The sequence below is a fragment of the Podarcis bocagei genome (assembly GCF_964188305.1).
Source record: "Podarcis bocagei genome assembly, chromosome: 1".
NCBI lineage: Eukaryota > Metazoa > Chordata > Lepidosauria > Squamata > Lacertidae > Podarcis > Podarcis bocagei.
Window position 1 is genome coordinate 39,902,932 of NC_138125.1, and position 16,489 is coordinate 39,919,420.

General features: G+C 43.6%; 1 protein-coding gene and 1 long non-coding RNA gene across 3 annotated transcripts in view; one reads left to right on the forward strand and one right to left on the reverse strand.

Annotated features, from left to right (window-relative positions):
- The window catches only part of LOC308596337, a 646,399-nt gene that overhangs the window by 434,019 nt on the left and 195,891 nt on the right, over positions 1-16,489 (reverse strand). The window lies entirely within an intron of this gene.
- STXBP6 (syntaxin binding protein 6) overlaps positions 1-16,489 on the forward strand; it is a 108,507-nt gene that overhangs the window by 1,758 nt on the left and 90,260 nt on the right. The gene's annotated exons all lie outside the window — the stretch shown is intronic.

Here is a 16,489-nt window from a genome sequence, read left to right on the forward strand (position 1 = left end):
CAGATAGCAGCAAAACCAATGTACCTTTGCCATTCAAGCAAATACTTAAGACTCTCATCGGAGTTCTAGTTGGTGACAAGAATGATTCCGGCATGTATTCTGAAATACTGTTCTGCTTCATTGTGAAGAATGGGCCTCTCGTGCACCATCCTGATTTTCTTCAATAAGGCATAGAAGCATTTCTTACAGTAGTCACCTTTTAGGTACTCGTAAGTAGGAAGAGTAGCATTAAGAATAGAAGTATAAGAACTACAGTATGTTGGATCTTCATAACACCCAGGAGCTTTCATTTGCATGGTCTCTTCCATTTTCCTATATTGTCTTCTGTTTTGTGCTGCTTTAGAGGTTTAAAACTGTCTTGCAACTCTAACCTTTTATTCCCTTTTTGTGATATAATTGCCCCCCTGACAGAAACACAGCTATGAAACTATTTTCTAAAAGGAAGGTGACCTTTCCCCTTCTCTTTCGTTCATTGGCTGTTTGGAGTGAAAGGGAAGTGTTTTGAAGAGCTGGGAAGTTGTATCTTGGAGTTCAAAGGAGATCCACTAAAAGCTCAGGAAAAAACCCCTTTTCAATTAACTGAATTGTTGACATAATTGGAGCTTAGCCTAAACTGAGCAAAACTTTTGGCAGGGAAGCATTATTTATATTAGCTGGCTGCACCTCTCACAACATGTGGACTTAAATACAAAAAGGAAATTATTGGACTGGGAATTCCTTTTATTTTCACTTTGTACTGTGGCATGGCACATTAATTTCAGTAAGAGAAGTTATTAAGGAACAAGATCTCATTGTGCGAACTTGATATTTTCTGCGTAAGCTATTTTTCTGTTAATGCAGAAGATTGGTAGAATGTGATTTTTGGCTTCCCAGATTTTCAGAAACTCTTGGTTTGTGTGATGAGGACAATACACATTGGTGTGACTGAGGTGCATATTTTTAGTTTGTGCATTTTCTTCTCCACTTACTCCACTTTGATTAACCAATATACTCTGAACTTTGGGGTGTGTTGCTTGTTTGAAATATTATTGTGGATAATGGCAATTAAAATGCAAGGAAACTTGCATCATAACCCCCCTGTTGGTTTTGTGGCTTCTGTCGCCTTTCACCTCTGCTCCTCTCAGCCCAGGCTTCATTACAGTGCATCTTTTATTGCTGTTTTAAAAAATACACACACAGACTCACCCAATTTTTAATGGCTTTATTTGTTAGTTCTCCTAGCTTTCTAAAGCATAGCTAACTAGTCTCCTGTGTGTTTCCAGCCATATTGCCTAGATATTGTTGTATTCACCCTGTCTACTGAACCAAAGGAGTAGGATTATGACAGGTTGCTAGAAGTGCTTGAAGTTTTTGCTAAATGTAGCTGAGAAACAGCCTATCTTTAGGGCAGGCATAGGCAATTGGCCCTCCAGATGTTTTGGGACTACAATTCCCATCATCCCTGACCACTGGTCCTGTTAGCTAGGGATCCCAAACATCTGGAGGGCCGAGTTTGCCTATGCCTGCTATAGCGTCATTTCTTACTGTAGGTTCTTGTTAAGATGCTCATGGGCCATTAAAATTTTATTTTAACTTACAAATGATGCTTCTGTGTCACTAAGGCATCCAGGTATGCAGAAACCACTGCTTTGTTTCTGGGTGGGCCTGTTTCACTTCCAAAGTGCTAGACTTGGGACCACCCACTATGATACTTGGCATTTGCTTTTGGGTGTTTAAAGTGTTTCACGTATGTCATCTTTGTGCAGTGCTTATGGCAACCCTGTAACATATGCCAGTGTTATCCCCATATTGCAGGTGGAGAGCACTGAATCTGAGAGAGTCCTAAGGCCACCTACTCACTGAGTTTTAGCTTCGCAGCCACTACCCAAAAATCGTAACCTTATTTATAAGTCACACATTTCAAGTAGCTTTCTTTGTGCTCTTGATTAGAGAAATGACTGCAATTCATGTACGCCGTAGCCTTTGGGATCAGTTAGTATCTTAGCACTACTCACAAATGTCACCTACTGCCTCCTGAATAAAAGAAGTAAAAAAGTAGATTAAGTTAGCTCAAATACAGTTGACAGTAAAGTGTCATGTTCCAAATAAATCTCTAGGCCCATGGAAAGTAAACAGAAAAAGGCACAAATGTTTGCACATTAAGCAAACCTACTATACCAGTTACAATATGAAACAGGATCAGGCATATATATCTTCCTGTGATGCCATAGTCTCTAGCATGATTTATACTCCAGTAGGGTGGATGCCCTTGTGATTTCCTGTCCTCTGAAGTTTGCGAGGAATGTTAATTAGCTTTAATTTCTTTGGGAATGTCTCATGCAGTGCAGTCTCTGAATCCCTCACCAGTCTAACTATTGATATAACAAAAGCACATTGACTGCAAATGCTCAACTTGAGGGGCTTGCTTCCTTACTATAATGTACTGAGCAAACATCCTTGTTTGAGCAGCGTGATTCTAGTGTGACATTCTCCAGTGTTCACGTATATTTCTGGCCAGCAATAGGCTTGTATTTTTGAATTGTGCAAGAGTTGAAGGTCCAAGAGCATTGATTACCCCTTTCTCTGAGCTGAGACACAGGCAAGGCATTCTCTGTAATCTGTTCCAGCATGACAGCAACAGAAGGAAAGCTTGGCATGCTCCCTTTAACAGTCACCTTGCCTCTCATTCTGAAACACAGACAAAAGGCTGGTAGAAAGTGTCTGATGTCTAAAGTAAGGTCAACGTCCTTGAGAGCAGCAGCTGTGTTAGGAGCTGGATAGATAACTGGTGGTCCAGAGTCTCCCTATATTTAAACCAAATGATTGGTTGCTAGAACTTTTTGTTATGTCACTGGATTGTATGGTTCTTACATGATGACACCAAGAGCTAATGATGAGGCCTTTTGGTTTGCAAGACGGACTTTAAGGTGGACAGTTAAGAAGGTCAAAAGTATAATGAATATGTTTTAAATTAAAATTTTGCATAGATTTTCACCAGGCTTCCACCTGGTATTCCAAATAGTTTTCTCCCCCATTTCCTCATCACTTTGTTTTCTGTTGCACCACTTGATTTCTGCAGTCATTCGCATACCCCTGCCAAATCTGCCCCCCTTCTTCCAATCTTGCCATTACTGAAATGTTTTTGGAGCCACTGATAAGGGCCTTCCCTTCATACATTTATAGTCCTACATAATACTAGCTGAAGGCAAATGTTTTCCATTTTTCTTACCGATTCTGTGTATGCTTTATCTGGTCACTGGCAAAATAACTGACCAATTTTCTGTTATGTGGGATGTGATGATGACCTTAACTCACCGCCCTCAATACCTTTAGCCCTTTCAGGTTAAAATGAAGAGCACAAATCAAAGTACACAAAGGTACAATTTCTCCAGTGTAACTTACGCAGTCAGTCACATTTGTTTTCAAAAGGGGAAACATCCCCCAAATGAGGGGATTGGTAAAAAGGAAGTTGAAAGGCAAAATCAAGAGGGTTGGATCATTCCAAAATGTCTTGAAAGTTGTTTGAAAACACAAATAGCTGGGATAGCTCAGTTGGTAAGCATGAGGCTCTTAATCTCAGGGTCGTGGGTTCAAGTCCACATTGGACAAAAGATTCCTGCATTGCAGGGGGTTGGACTGTTTGACTCTCGTGGTCCCTTCCAACTCTACAACTCTGCAATATTAGTTCAACTGGAATATATGTGGCAGATAAGGAGAGGTACCACAAAGGCCAAGAGGGTGAGAGTGTGGTTCACAAGCAGAGTTAAAGAAGCTATTGGAGGCAATAAGGCTTCTTTAAAAAGTAAGGCAGGGGGAATCTTGTCCAAATGAAGAGAACAAAAATAAAGTTCAAGCCAGACAATAAGGTATACTAAAAGAATAAGAGAAGCACATTTCTAAAAACATGAAGACCACCAACAACAAGATTTTTAAATGTAATAGTAGGAAAGGACTCTTTAGGGAGGCTTTGGACCCTTGAATGACAAGGGAGTCATTAGTGTGCTTAAGGAGGTTGCAGAGAAGCTGAATGCAATCTTTGCATCTGTCCTCACAGTGGAAGATATAGAGCACATCGCTGAAGTTTTGAAAGAGGGTAATCTGAGGGACTGAGGCAGATAGTGGTAGAAGAGATGATCTGATCATCTCAGCCAAATAAGACAAAATACAGTATTTCAGATCACCAGGTCTGGATAGCATCCACCTGAGAGTTCTGAAAGAACTCAAATATGAAATTGATTATCTTCTACCAAAAATATGTAACTTGCCCCTCAGGTGAGCCTCCATACCTGAGGATTGTAAGATAGTCAATGTATTACCATTTTTTTAAAAATGGATCTGGGGTGGAAGACCCTGGAAATCACAGACTAGTTAGCTTATCATCTGTCCTGGGTAAACTGGTGGGAAAGCATTGTTATGGATAAAATAACCAAGCGTATATAAGAACAAGCCTTGTTGAAGCAGAGCTAGCATGGCTTCTGTAAGGGTGAGTCCTATGTCGTGAATCTTTGAGAATGTCTGCAAGCTTATAGACAGAGGTGATCCAGTTGACATAGTTGACAAAGTATCTCACAAAAGGCTCCTGAGTAAGCTTATCAATCATGGAAAAAGAGGAGATGTGTTCTTGTGGATCAGGACTTGGTTAAATAGTAAGCAGTGAGTGGGAATAAATGGACTGTTCTTTGAATGCAGAGGTATAGAAAGTGGAGTCCGCAAAGGACTCTAGAACTGGTAGACATCCAATGGAGCTAATTGTGGAAACGTTCAGAATAGATAAAGGGAAGTTCTCCTTCATTTAATGCATAGTTAAACTATGGAACTTGCTCCCATAAGCACCTCTATCACCCCTATTATACACCCATAAATATCATTCTAGAGATGTTTTCCTCAACTTTAGATGATACGGGACCGTGGGGAAGGTTGGCTGGCTCAGGTCAGGAGATTTTTCTGCTCGCCTTCCAGATACTTCATAAGGATTATTTTCCCACTGTCTTTGTAGTCAGCCATGTTTGGTAGCATCAGAAAGTAAAAGAAAGGGCACCTGGTACGGAAAATGGAATGTGCCCCCCCCCCCAATGTCCGATGTATTTTGAGATGAACAGTATGACGTAGGAGCAGTGTTTATAAAGGACACAGAGTCTTGCTTTGCGGGGCAGTAAGAACTTATTTTCGTAGAAGGACAAAACCCAGCACTAATTTGAAAAAGCTCCAATAAATCCAGGAAATATTTGCTGCCAAAATGCTCTCAGGAAATATTGGATCGGTCTTTCCATTATCCCCTTAGCACATGTAAACAAAAAAGCTTGGCTTTACAACATCATCAAATAAACTAAGTCTCTTTTATTGTTCCACTGCAGTGAGAAAGAAGGAGAGATAAAAATCTGGGGGAGGTTGATGCATGCTTTCTCAGATGGTGTACTTTAGTTTTGTACTTGTTGCACCACATAATACGTGAATTTCTTTTTCATATAATTGTTCGCAAAGTTCTGTTTGATTTAAGAGTTAAGCAGTGAATAGACTCTTTAGTCTTCCTTGCCTGGGCTGATTGAATGTTTTGAGCATTTAAAATTGATATTGCTTGTAGCTGGAAGATGTGGGAATTGATTATAGAAACATATGCACACACCTACCTTTGAATATCAAAGTTATTATTGAGATTAAGGCTTTTAAAAATATTTGAATTGGAATACTATAAAGTGAATTTTACATTCATCTTTTGTTGATCCAAAAGTGCAGATAGTCAAATCTATTAGAAGTTGTTGGAATTTAAAACTTTGGACTCCATTACATATTTGTTTGTTACTAGGTTTTGGAGTGTTGTCCTTTTGGCTGACCCTTCAAGCCCCCTTTTCTTTAGTCTGAGGAAGCGTAGGAGAAAAAGCTACAGGAAATATTTTCACATTGTTTTGCCATTGACCCTTTCTTCACAATGCTGTTGGGTCTGCCTAAAAGCACGGCAGGGGTGTGAAGACCAGCAGTAACCTGTGGAGAGTGGTGGGGCTAGATTGAATGGAGTTTACCACATGTACACTGCACACTTGCCTATTCGTCTCCAGGGTCAAGCTGTGTTAAATTAATTGTTACAAGTAAATTAAAGTCAAGTAAAAACCCATCTGTCTAAAAATTTCCCTCCACGCCCTCCCTCATGCTTCCTGGAGTTAAACTAAAGCTGCAATCTTACTTACATTGCTAGGCAGTAAGTCCTCTGAACACGCTTTCCCCTGCACAGGTGGAAAAACCAGAACAGGGGAATAGCTGAAAGGCTTAAGTATCCCTTCTCCCACTTGTCTTCATCCTTTAGCTCATCATAGCTGCATTCCAGTGGGGTGGCTTTTTAAGAAAGCTTTCCTGTACTAGGAGCATAGGAAGCTGCCTTATACAAGTCAGGCCTTTGGTACATCTAGCTCAGTGTTGTCCATGGTGACTGGCAGAGACTCTCCAGAGTTCCAGATGTGGTTCTCTCCCAGCTCTACCTGAAGATGCCAGGGGTTGACTCTGGGACCTTGTGTGCATGCAAAGTGGATTTTCCTGATGCCCTAGAGAGCAATGGAGTTTAGCACAGCGCAACTTGTGTAGTTGGCATCATTTTTTTGTTGCTAATGAACTTACAAAATGGAAAGTTTTCTGTGGGATTAAAAAAAAACCCACAACTCTGGAAAATTTTCTGTTTGGGCAAATTTTCTGACACTATTACTGCTTCACTCTATTATTTCAAAATGAAAATAAAAAAATCCTGATACATCTGCAGCAAATTCTTGAGAGAGGGAGGAAGAAGAGGGAAGTTGAATGACACTGCCTTGGCTGTCTGGGGAGTTCTTTTTCTGCAGAAGTTATTTTCCTCCCCCCCCCCTAACATTTTTATGTACATGAATATCGTGTAGCCAGAGCTGTTCCTAGCACTTACGTATTTGCATTTGAAATGTGACAGGTGGGATAAATGATATAAGCCGCCTACATCCTTGGCTTATATGTTGATTCTGGAATAAATAAACATTGTGGTATAGTGGTATGTGTCTGTTTTTGTAAGGACTCGTTTTTGAATAATAACTGATTGGATTAAGCTCAGTTTCCCCTTTGCTGATTATTTAAGACACAGTTCTTTGCTAAAAACCTCTGGGTCATTCCACGCCAAATCACCTGGTTTTAATATTCGGCCGTGCTCTCACGACTCAGATTTTCTTCCAGGTTTTTTTTTTAATGTGTAGATACCTATGAGATAACCTCAAATTAATTCTTTTAAGGTTTTATTTGGTTCAAAATTGGGCCCAGGTCCAAAAAAGCTGACAAAAAAGTAATAATTTTCTTGTCAAAAATTTACTTCAAAATCAAATTATTTTATAACCACAAAAAACACCCTCCTTATTTTTAAAACACAACAAGTACATGGTTAGCCCATTCTACAACAAAAGTATGATACATGTGTTAGTCGTGGTTTGTGCGCTATGGCTTATGGAACTTACCGGGGGGGGGGAGGGGAATGACAAAAGTTTGGATTTGGATTTGATATCCCGCCTTTCACTACCTTTAAGGAGTCCCAAAGCGGCTAACATTCTCCTTTCCCTTCCTCCCCCACAACAAACACTCTGTGAGGTGAGTGGGGCTGAGAGACTTCAGAGAAGTGTGACTGGCCCAAGGTCACCCAGCAGCTGCATGTGGAGGAGCGGAGACGCGAACCCGGTTCCCCAGATTACGAGACTACCGCTCTTAACCACTACACCACTTTGAATGGTCGGTGACCCTTTTCTGTGGCACTTAATACCATTTTTATACCTTATTTTGAAAGAGACCACAATTAGCTTTATTTTGATACCAAAATAACCCCAATTGGTTGAAAAATAAGCGAAACAATATTTTTTTCCAAACTGACGCAGAAATTGCATTAGCCTAAATCGCGCGAAAATCAAAATTTTCAAAAAAATCTCCTGGGTCCAATTTTGGACCAAAAAATCTTTAAAAATTAATTTGAGGTTATCTCATAGGTATCTACACATATCTCACTTGCTTGAAGCCTCAATCCTTTTGTAAATAATAATAATAATAAGCAACAACAGAGGGTCAAGTTGTTCAAATCCACCTTTTGTGACACGACTTATCTGTATATGAATTGTAGTTCTGTTAGAAGAGAAAGAAACAGTGATGAGAGAGAGAAGCACTAGTGACCTGGTTATCCACTCTTCCTTAAGTGTTTGTTCAGGAAAGAAATCACCTATGCCAGTGGTTTTCAACCAGTGTGCAATGGCACCTTGGGGTGCCTTGAATGATGTTCAGGGGTGCTGTTGGTAACACTGGCCTCTGTCCCTCTTTTCTTCCCTCCTTCTTTGGATCTCTGCATCCTCTTGCATCTCTGCCTCCCAAAGCCCTAGCTACAAGCTCCCCAGGCAAATTGTGCCTCTAGGTCTGGCCAGGGGTTGCTTCCCAGGCCCCTGTCCCTACAGTGTGAGGAAGCACCTCTCTTTGGGACAAGGGAGGCAGCTCAGAGACCAGGGGCGGCAGCTGCAGTTGCAGCTGCCCAGAGGACTCCCAAGGAGAGGGGAGAGAAGAGAAGAGGAGGCTGAGTGAATCCACAAGAGAGGATGTTTGATAAAGGGTGAGAGGCTGCCAGCTCTGCAGGCAAGGGGTGACATAACTGGGCCTCTGAGCTTCACAGGGCTGCTGCAGAAAGAATATAGTTGGTCAAGGGAGCCATGGACTGAAAAAGGTTGAAAATCTCTGACCTATGCTCATTCCTGTCTTTGTATGGTTTTGGTACTAACAGAAATTTAGAAACTTGGGATCTTTTCTTTCCGTCTTGAGGGCAGTCTATCTCAAGGGCAATTCAGAAGACTGTTACAACGATTAATTAGCCGCTTTGAGCATAGTGAGAAGGTAGGATAAAATGATTTTAAAATTTTGTGCTGAGGATGGAAAATATTTCAGTTTTATAAGTACTAGCGCCATATTCTCTTACAGCCTGCACTCATTTTTTAGGATTGCCAAGAACTTGGTCTTTGAGATGCTTTACCTTGGAACTGGTTCATGCATGTGAAGGAGCAAAAAAATAAGCAGTAGGAGCCATTAGCAGTTTAAGCTCCAGAAATCTTAACAATAATCTCATTGATTTCTCAACAGGGTAGAGATGCAAATCCTGCATAATGCAGGAAGTTGCTTGTGCTACTTTTACCACGCAGAAACAGCTTTCCAAGTATGTTTGGGTGTGCAAGCATGCACTGTCTCACACATCATGCCAAACCTTGGATTCTGATAGCTGTGATGTAAGTACCCCCACAGTAGTTTGAGCTTACATCTGGTTTAGAGACACTTTTGTCTGCTTTTCTTTTCCGTCCTTTTAGAATGAAGCTTCCCATGTTCACTCAACAGAGTGCAACAGCCTCTTGAGGCAGAACAGTAGCTCTAACTCTGATTTGTCATTTGCTGTAAATACAGCCATAACCTCAGGTCACGTGGCGCAAACTGTGTTTTGCAGAGCAGCTTCAAACAGTGCCTCACAAAACAGTTCAAGTTCGGATATAATGCCAAACTATAACTTTGCTTGATGTCTCTGAACAAGAGACAGGGGAAGTAAGGTAGGAAGAGGTGGCGAGAGACTTGAGGAAGCTTTGTTGTATGTTTGGTGGGAGAAATTGGTATGGTGGGTGATGGGAGAGATAGAAGATGAGTCAGCAGGAAGGGCAAATGCCCCCAAGTTCTATTGCTTGTGAATGTACCATAGAACTATAGACTATGTGGAATTGTTTACTGCGTTCACTTTTTAAGTAATTGAGCTACAAAGTGGAAAGGTAATAAAAGCTCACTTGGATCCAGTGGGTGTTAATGTCGATTCTCGCCTCAGGGATACTTTAATTTCACCTTTTCGTCTTCACGGCAGCTATTTCGTACAGGGTTCCACACAAAAAACCGGCAGAACTAGAAACTAGTTGGAAGCCTTCCCATGTTTGGCATGGCTTTTAATGCATGCGAAGGTTTGTGAAAAGGATCCATCATCCTAAAAGGTTTACCTATTTTTAGATAGTCACAAACTGGGGCTTATTGGAAAAAGGAATTATTCTCAACTGAGATTCATGAATCTTTTTCTTATAAACGCTGTGTATGAGAAAGAGACTGAGACAGAAGCTGGACAAAAAAATCAAACCATTACTGAACCATGTTAATTTATTACTGCAGCTTTTCTGAGTGTTTTGAGCAACAGCTTCGAAGGAGAAAATTATGTTGGTTGGTACAATTTATGCTTGTGTTACAGATCAATTGCTAATGGCAACATTAAAAAGTTATTGCCATCTTAGCTTAATGTTAATCAGCTTTTGTGCATCATAATGAATGGTTTTTTTATACCCGTTGCCATTGCTAAGTGTTACTTTTCACTGTTTTCAGAAGATGAAAAGGTATTTGAATGGACTACTCAGCTCTTTTTATTTTTAAAAAATGTTGCAAGCTTTCAACATCAAGTAGTGCATAACTGCCACTTCGTAGTTTTACTTTGTTGAGATGCTGTGATCAACTATATTGATGTTGTCGTGTTTTGTTTTTAGCTTTTGGTTAAATTTTGTTTCAATGTATATGTAGGCTCTGCCCTGGGACCTTTGAGTGAAGGACAGATCGTAAACATTCCTAATAACAAAATGTTGCGGGGGGGGGGAGAGAAAAAAAGAGTGGTATTCAGCAATAGTCCTATTCAGAGTAGACCCATTGAAGTTATTGGACACGACAGACTTGGGTTCATTAATTTCAGTGGGTCTGCTCTGAGTAGGATTTAGTTGAATGCAACTCATATTCTGTAACTTACCGTATTTTTCACCCTATAGGATGCACTTTCCCCCCTCCAAAAATGAAGGGGAAATGTGTGTGCGTCCTATGGGGCGAATGCAGGCTTTCGCTGAAGCCTGGAGAGCGAGAGGGGTCGGTGCGCAGCGACCCCTCTTGCTCTCCAGGCTTCAGGAAGCTATGCGCAAGTCTTGCAAGCCTGGAAGGATGTCCCGCGGGCTCGCAAGGCTTGTGGGCAGCAGCCTGCAGCCCCACAAGCTCGGGGGATCCGGGGTGGCGGAGCGCCGCCACTCCGCTATTCCCCGACCTGATCTGGAGGCTGGGGGGGGAGAAGCAAGCTTGCTTCTCCCCCCCCCGCCAGCCCCACAAGCTTGGGGGATAGGGGGATGGCGGAGCGCCGCCACTTTGCTATTCCCCGACCTGATCTGGAGGCTGGGGGGGGAGAAGCAAGCTTGCTTCTCCCCCCCCCGCCAGCCCCACAAGCTTGGGGGATAGGGGGATGGCGGAGCGCCGCCACTTTGCTATTCCCCGACCTGATCTGGAGGCTGGCGGGGGGGGGGGAGAGAAGCAAGCTTGCTTCTCCCCTCCCCCCCGCCAGCCCCACAAGCTCGGGGGATAGGGGGATGGCGGAGCGCCGCCACCCCGCTATTCCCCGACCTGATCTGGAGGCTGGCGGGGGGGGGGGGAGAGAAGCAAGCTTGCTTCTCCCCTCCCCCCCGCCAGCCCCACAAGCTCGGGGGATAGGGGGATGGCGGAGCGCCGCCACCCCGCTATTCCCCGACCTGATCTGGAGGCTGGTGGGGGGGGGAGAAGCAAGCTTGCTTCTCCCCCTGCCAGCCCCACAAACTCGGGGGACAGCGGGCCAAGCTGTCCCTGAAGGCAGAAGAGGGAGACGGAGCGCTCCGTCTCCCTCTTCTAGCTTGGGGATGGCTGCGCAAGCCTGGTGGGGAAATAAATTTTTCCCCCTTGATTTCCCCCCCAAAAAACTAGGTGCGTCCTATGGGCCGGTGCGTCCTATAGGGCGAAAAATAAGGTAACTAAATTGATGGTTTCATGCTTGAAGTATGTTAGGTAACAGGCACATGTGAATCCATGCTGATTGTGAATCCATACTGATTATGTCATTGTAACCTATTAGTCTCCCTCATTTGCCATCATTCATATGACAGCATTACATACTTCCTGCTGAGTTGTTCGCCTGCATTGTCATGTGACTTGTGAAATAGCTGGATACATTCTGTTTTCATGAGGTCACCTCGCTTTCCTCATCACAGCAAACGTGTTTGTGCCATGATTGATGCAACACCATGACTAAGACTGCAGAAAACATGACACTAGATCTGATGGCTGACAGTTTATCCCAGTGACCCACATCTGTGCACAGCACAGCACTCTCTGTTCATAGCATAGAGAATTGGCATTGGTGCTTTTCACTCACCTAGATAGAACCATCTACAAGCAGGGTTGTAGAGGAAAGACACTTCCATCCCTTTGTTTAAAAATGCTGATTTTTCTCCCATCTCCATAGCAAAAGGAATGGAAGGACTGTTTATTACCTTTACTTTGGAACAAAGGGGCTACTGTAGCCCTGTAGGGAGTTCTTTCCTGTCCAGTGGGTTACCCTCAGCGGAAACTCCTTTGACAGTCAAGAGAAGCACTCATAACTCCATGCTATAATTTTGTCTCCTCTGAATTTGGCTTCCACTCCTGGAAAATCGGGCATTAGCTTTCTACAGTATCTCTGTGTTGTGCTCAGGAGACTGGTGGGAAGCAAAGTAACATTCCAGAGTTCTGAAACTTCAGAAGAAGTGTGCGTAGTAATGCCACAAAAGTACTCCTCTCTTGTAGACTCAGTAATGGAAACTCCTTCATTCCTGTAATATTTATTTTCAATGGGTAAAATAGCCGGATATGATCAACAATTACTTCTCTGTCCACAATACCTTTCAATATTTGAATGTTCATAATATATTCTTTTATGTCATCCTTTCAGCGGGTTTAGAGATGTATTTCCAAAGTCTCATGACTTGCCTTCTAAAATATCCATTTAGTTTCCCCTGAATCATTCTTTCTAATACAGTGGTACCTTGGTTCCCAAACGCCGAAAACCCAGAAGTAAGTGTTCCGGTTTTAGAATGTTTTTCAAAAGCCAAACGTCTGATGCAGTTGTCAGCTATTGTTTCTGGAGCACTTGCACCAATCAGAAGCTGCGCTTTGGTTTTCGAACATTTCTGAAGTCAGGCTGACTTCCGGAAGGGATTGAGTTTGGCGCTTTTGTTTTTGCCATTTACTTTGCGTTTTTGTTTTTAAGGCTTTTTCAGTTAATTTGTTTTTGTGGCTGTGTGTAACCCAGTTCAGCTACTGATTGATTGATTGATTGATTGATTGATTGATTGTGTGACTGCAGAAATGGATAAAAGCCCCCCATCCACACAATGACTATCATAAGTGCAGGTAAGAAAAAAAGTTACCGTATTTTTCGCCCTATAAGGCGTACCGGCCCATAGGGCGCACCTAGGGTTTTTTTTTGGGGGGGGGAATAAAGAAAAAAAATATTTCCCCCCCAGGCGCGGGGCTGGGGCGGGGGAAGCCCGAGCTTCCCCCGACCCCAGCCCCCAGAACAGGCTGCTATCCGGAAGCCTTGGGAGCCCGGCGGTAACTCCCGCGGGCTCCCCTAGGCTTGCGGATAGCTTCCTGAAGCCTGCATTCGCCTCATAGGACGCACACACATTTCCCTTTCATTTTTGGAGGGGGAAAAGTACATCCTATAGGGCGAAAAATACGGTAATTTTATTTTTTATCATCTACAATATTGTTTTATTTATTTTATAGTACAGTACATTGATTATTGCTTTCATTTTATGGATCAATGGTCTTGTTAGATAGTAAAAATTCATGTTAAATTTCTGTTTTATAGCTTGCTTTTAAAAGTCTGGAACGGATTAATCCGTTTTGCATTACTTTCTATGGGAATGTGCACTTTGGTTTTGGAACGGGCTTCTGGAACAGATTAAGTTTGAGAACCAAGGTATCAGTGTACTGGCCTTAGTGGTCCCATGACTATTGGTTTGCCCGCAAGCAGAGCCACCCACAGACAAGGTGCTGGTTTCTATATTCTCAAGAGGGCTTCCCAGATACACAGTAGTAGAAATAGAGAATTTTATTCAATCAGCATTTTAAAAATTGAACTGATGTGATTTGCACGTTCCTGGATTAGTATATGTATCAGAACGTAATTATTCTTTGGATTTTTTGTGTGATACAGTTCTCCAAAAAGTGGTTTAGAAACCATTACTAGTGTAGCCTGCCTTGTGACAAAATTTGCATAAATATATATAATTTAAAATCACGGATGAATGCATAAATGGGACAGCACAGGCTTATGAATGAATATGTGTGAGAAGTTCAGATGTATATTCATTTGTAAATTAAAAGAGAAGAAAAACTACCATCACCAAAAAGTGTGATAACCAAGCATGCTCTGTTAAATTACTAAAGCTATGAAATGTTGAGAGGGGTGAAGAGATAAATAGGGAGGAATTGACCTGCTAAGCTCCTAACAGTAAATAGGAAATGGAGATTTGGAATGTGTGCCATGCTCATGAGTTTTTAAAAGTCCCTTCCCACAGTATGTATGAAGATGGTTTCAGAGGATAAAAAATGGGAGAGCCCTCTGTTTATCCCCAGAAAATGCAAATAATAATAATAATAATAATAATTTATTATTTATACCCCGCCCATCTGGCTGGGCCTCCCCAGCCACTCTGGGCGGCTTCCATAAAAACCAAAAATACAGTAAAATGTCACACGTTAAAAACTTCCCTGAACAGGGCTGCCTTAAGATGTCTCCTGAATGTCAGATAGTTGTTTATCGCTTTGACATCTGCTGGAAGGGTGTTCCACAGGGCGGGCGCCACTACCGAGAAGGCCCTCTGTCTGGTTCCCTGTAGCCTCACTTCTCGCAATGAGGGAACCGCCAGAAGGCCCTCGGCGCTGGACCTCAGCGTCCGGGCAGACTGATGGGGGTGGAGACGCTCCTTCAGGTATACTGGACCGAGGCCGTTTAGGGCTTTAAAGGTCAGCACCAACACTTTGAATTGTGCTCGGAAACGTACTGGGAGCCAATGCAGGTCTTTCAAGACCGGTGTTATATGGTCTCGGCGGCCGCTCCCAGTCACCAGTCTAGCTGCCGCATTCTGGATTAGTTGTAGTTTCCGCGTCACCTTCAAAGGTAGCCCCACGTAGAGCGCATTGCAGTAGTCCAAGCGGGAGATAACCAGAGCATGCACCACTCTGGCGAGACAGTCCGCAGGCAGATAGGGTCTCAGCCTACGTACCAGATGGAGCTGGTAAACAGCTGCCCTGGACACAGATTTGACCTGTGCCTCCATGGACAGCCGTGAGTCCAAAATGACTCCCAGGCTGCGCACCTGGTCCTTCAGGGGCACAGTTACCCCATTCAGGACCAGGGAATCCTCCACACCTGCCCGCCTCCTGTCCCCCAAAAACAGTACTTCTGTCTTGTCAGGATTCAACCTCAATCTGTTAGCCGCCATCCATCCTCCAACCGCCTCCAGACACTCACACAGGACCTTCACCGCCTTCACTGGTTCTGATTTAAAAGAGAGGTAGAGCTGGGTGTCATCCGCATACTGATGAACACCCAGCCCAAACCTCCTGATGATCTCTCCCAGCGGCTTCATATAGATGTTAAAAAGCATGGGGGAGAGGACAGAACCCTGAGGCACCCCACAAGTGAGGGCCCAAGGGTCTGAACACTCATCCCCCACCACCACTTTCTGAACACGGCCCAGGAGGAAGGAGCGGAACCACTGTATAACAGTGCCCCCAGCTCCCAGCCCCTCAAGACGGTCCAGAAGGATGCTATGGTCGATGGTATCAAACGCCGCTGAGAGATCCAGCAGAACTAGGAAACAGCTCTCACCTTTGTCCCTAGCCCGCCGGAGATCATCAACCAGTGCGACCAAGGCAGTTTCAGTCCCATGATGAGGCCTGAATCCCGACTGGAAGGGATCCAAATGGTCCGCTTCTTCCAGGCGTGCCTGGAGTTGTTCAGCAAAGCATTTCCTGTTTTATGTTGCCTAGACCCCTGGACACAAGTACTCCTGTTAGGGACTGGGGATAATAGCAGCGTTTTGTTGAGAATCCCCACTTAAGACCAGCCATCTGGTCCAGCATCCTTTTCTCACAGTGGCCAGCCAGATGCCTATGGGTAACCTGCAAGCAGGATACTAGTTTGCCAGTTCTCTCCCCACTCGTGGAGGTGTATGAGTTCTAGTGTTATGAATGGCAGCTTCTCTCTATCTGATATCTCCACAACGTGCATAGTTTAACACATTTCTTACACATCTTTTCTCTAAATTAGAAAGCCTCTAATGTTGTAACATAGGATGTGGGTGGCGCTGTGGGTTAAACCACAGATCCTAGGACTTACCGATCAGAAGGTCGGCAGTTGGAATCCCCACGACGGGGTGAGCTCCCATTGCTTGGTCCCTGCTCCTGCCAACCTAGCAGTTTGAAAGCACGTCAAAGTGCAAGTAGATAAATAGGTACCGCTCCGACGAGAAGGTAAACCGTGTTTCCGTGCACTGCTCTGGTTCACCAGAAGCGGCTTAGTCATGCTGGCCACATGACCCGGAAGCTGTACGCTGGCTCCCTCGGCCAATAAAGCAAGATGAGTGCCGCAACCCCAGAGTCGGTCACGACTGGACCTAATGGTCAGGGGTCCCTTTAC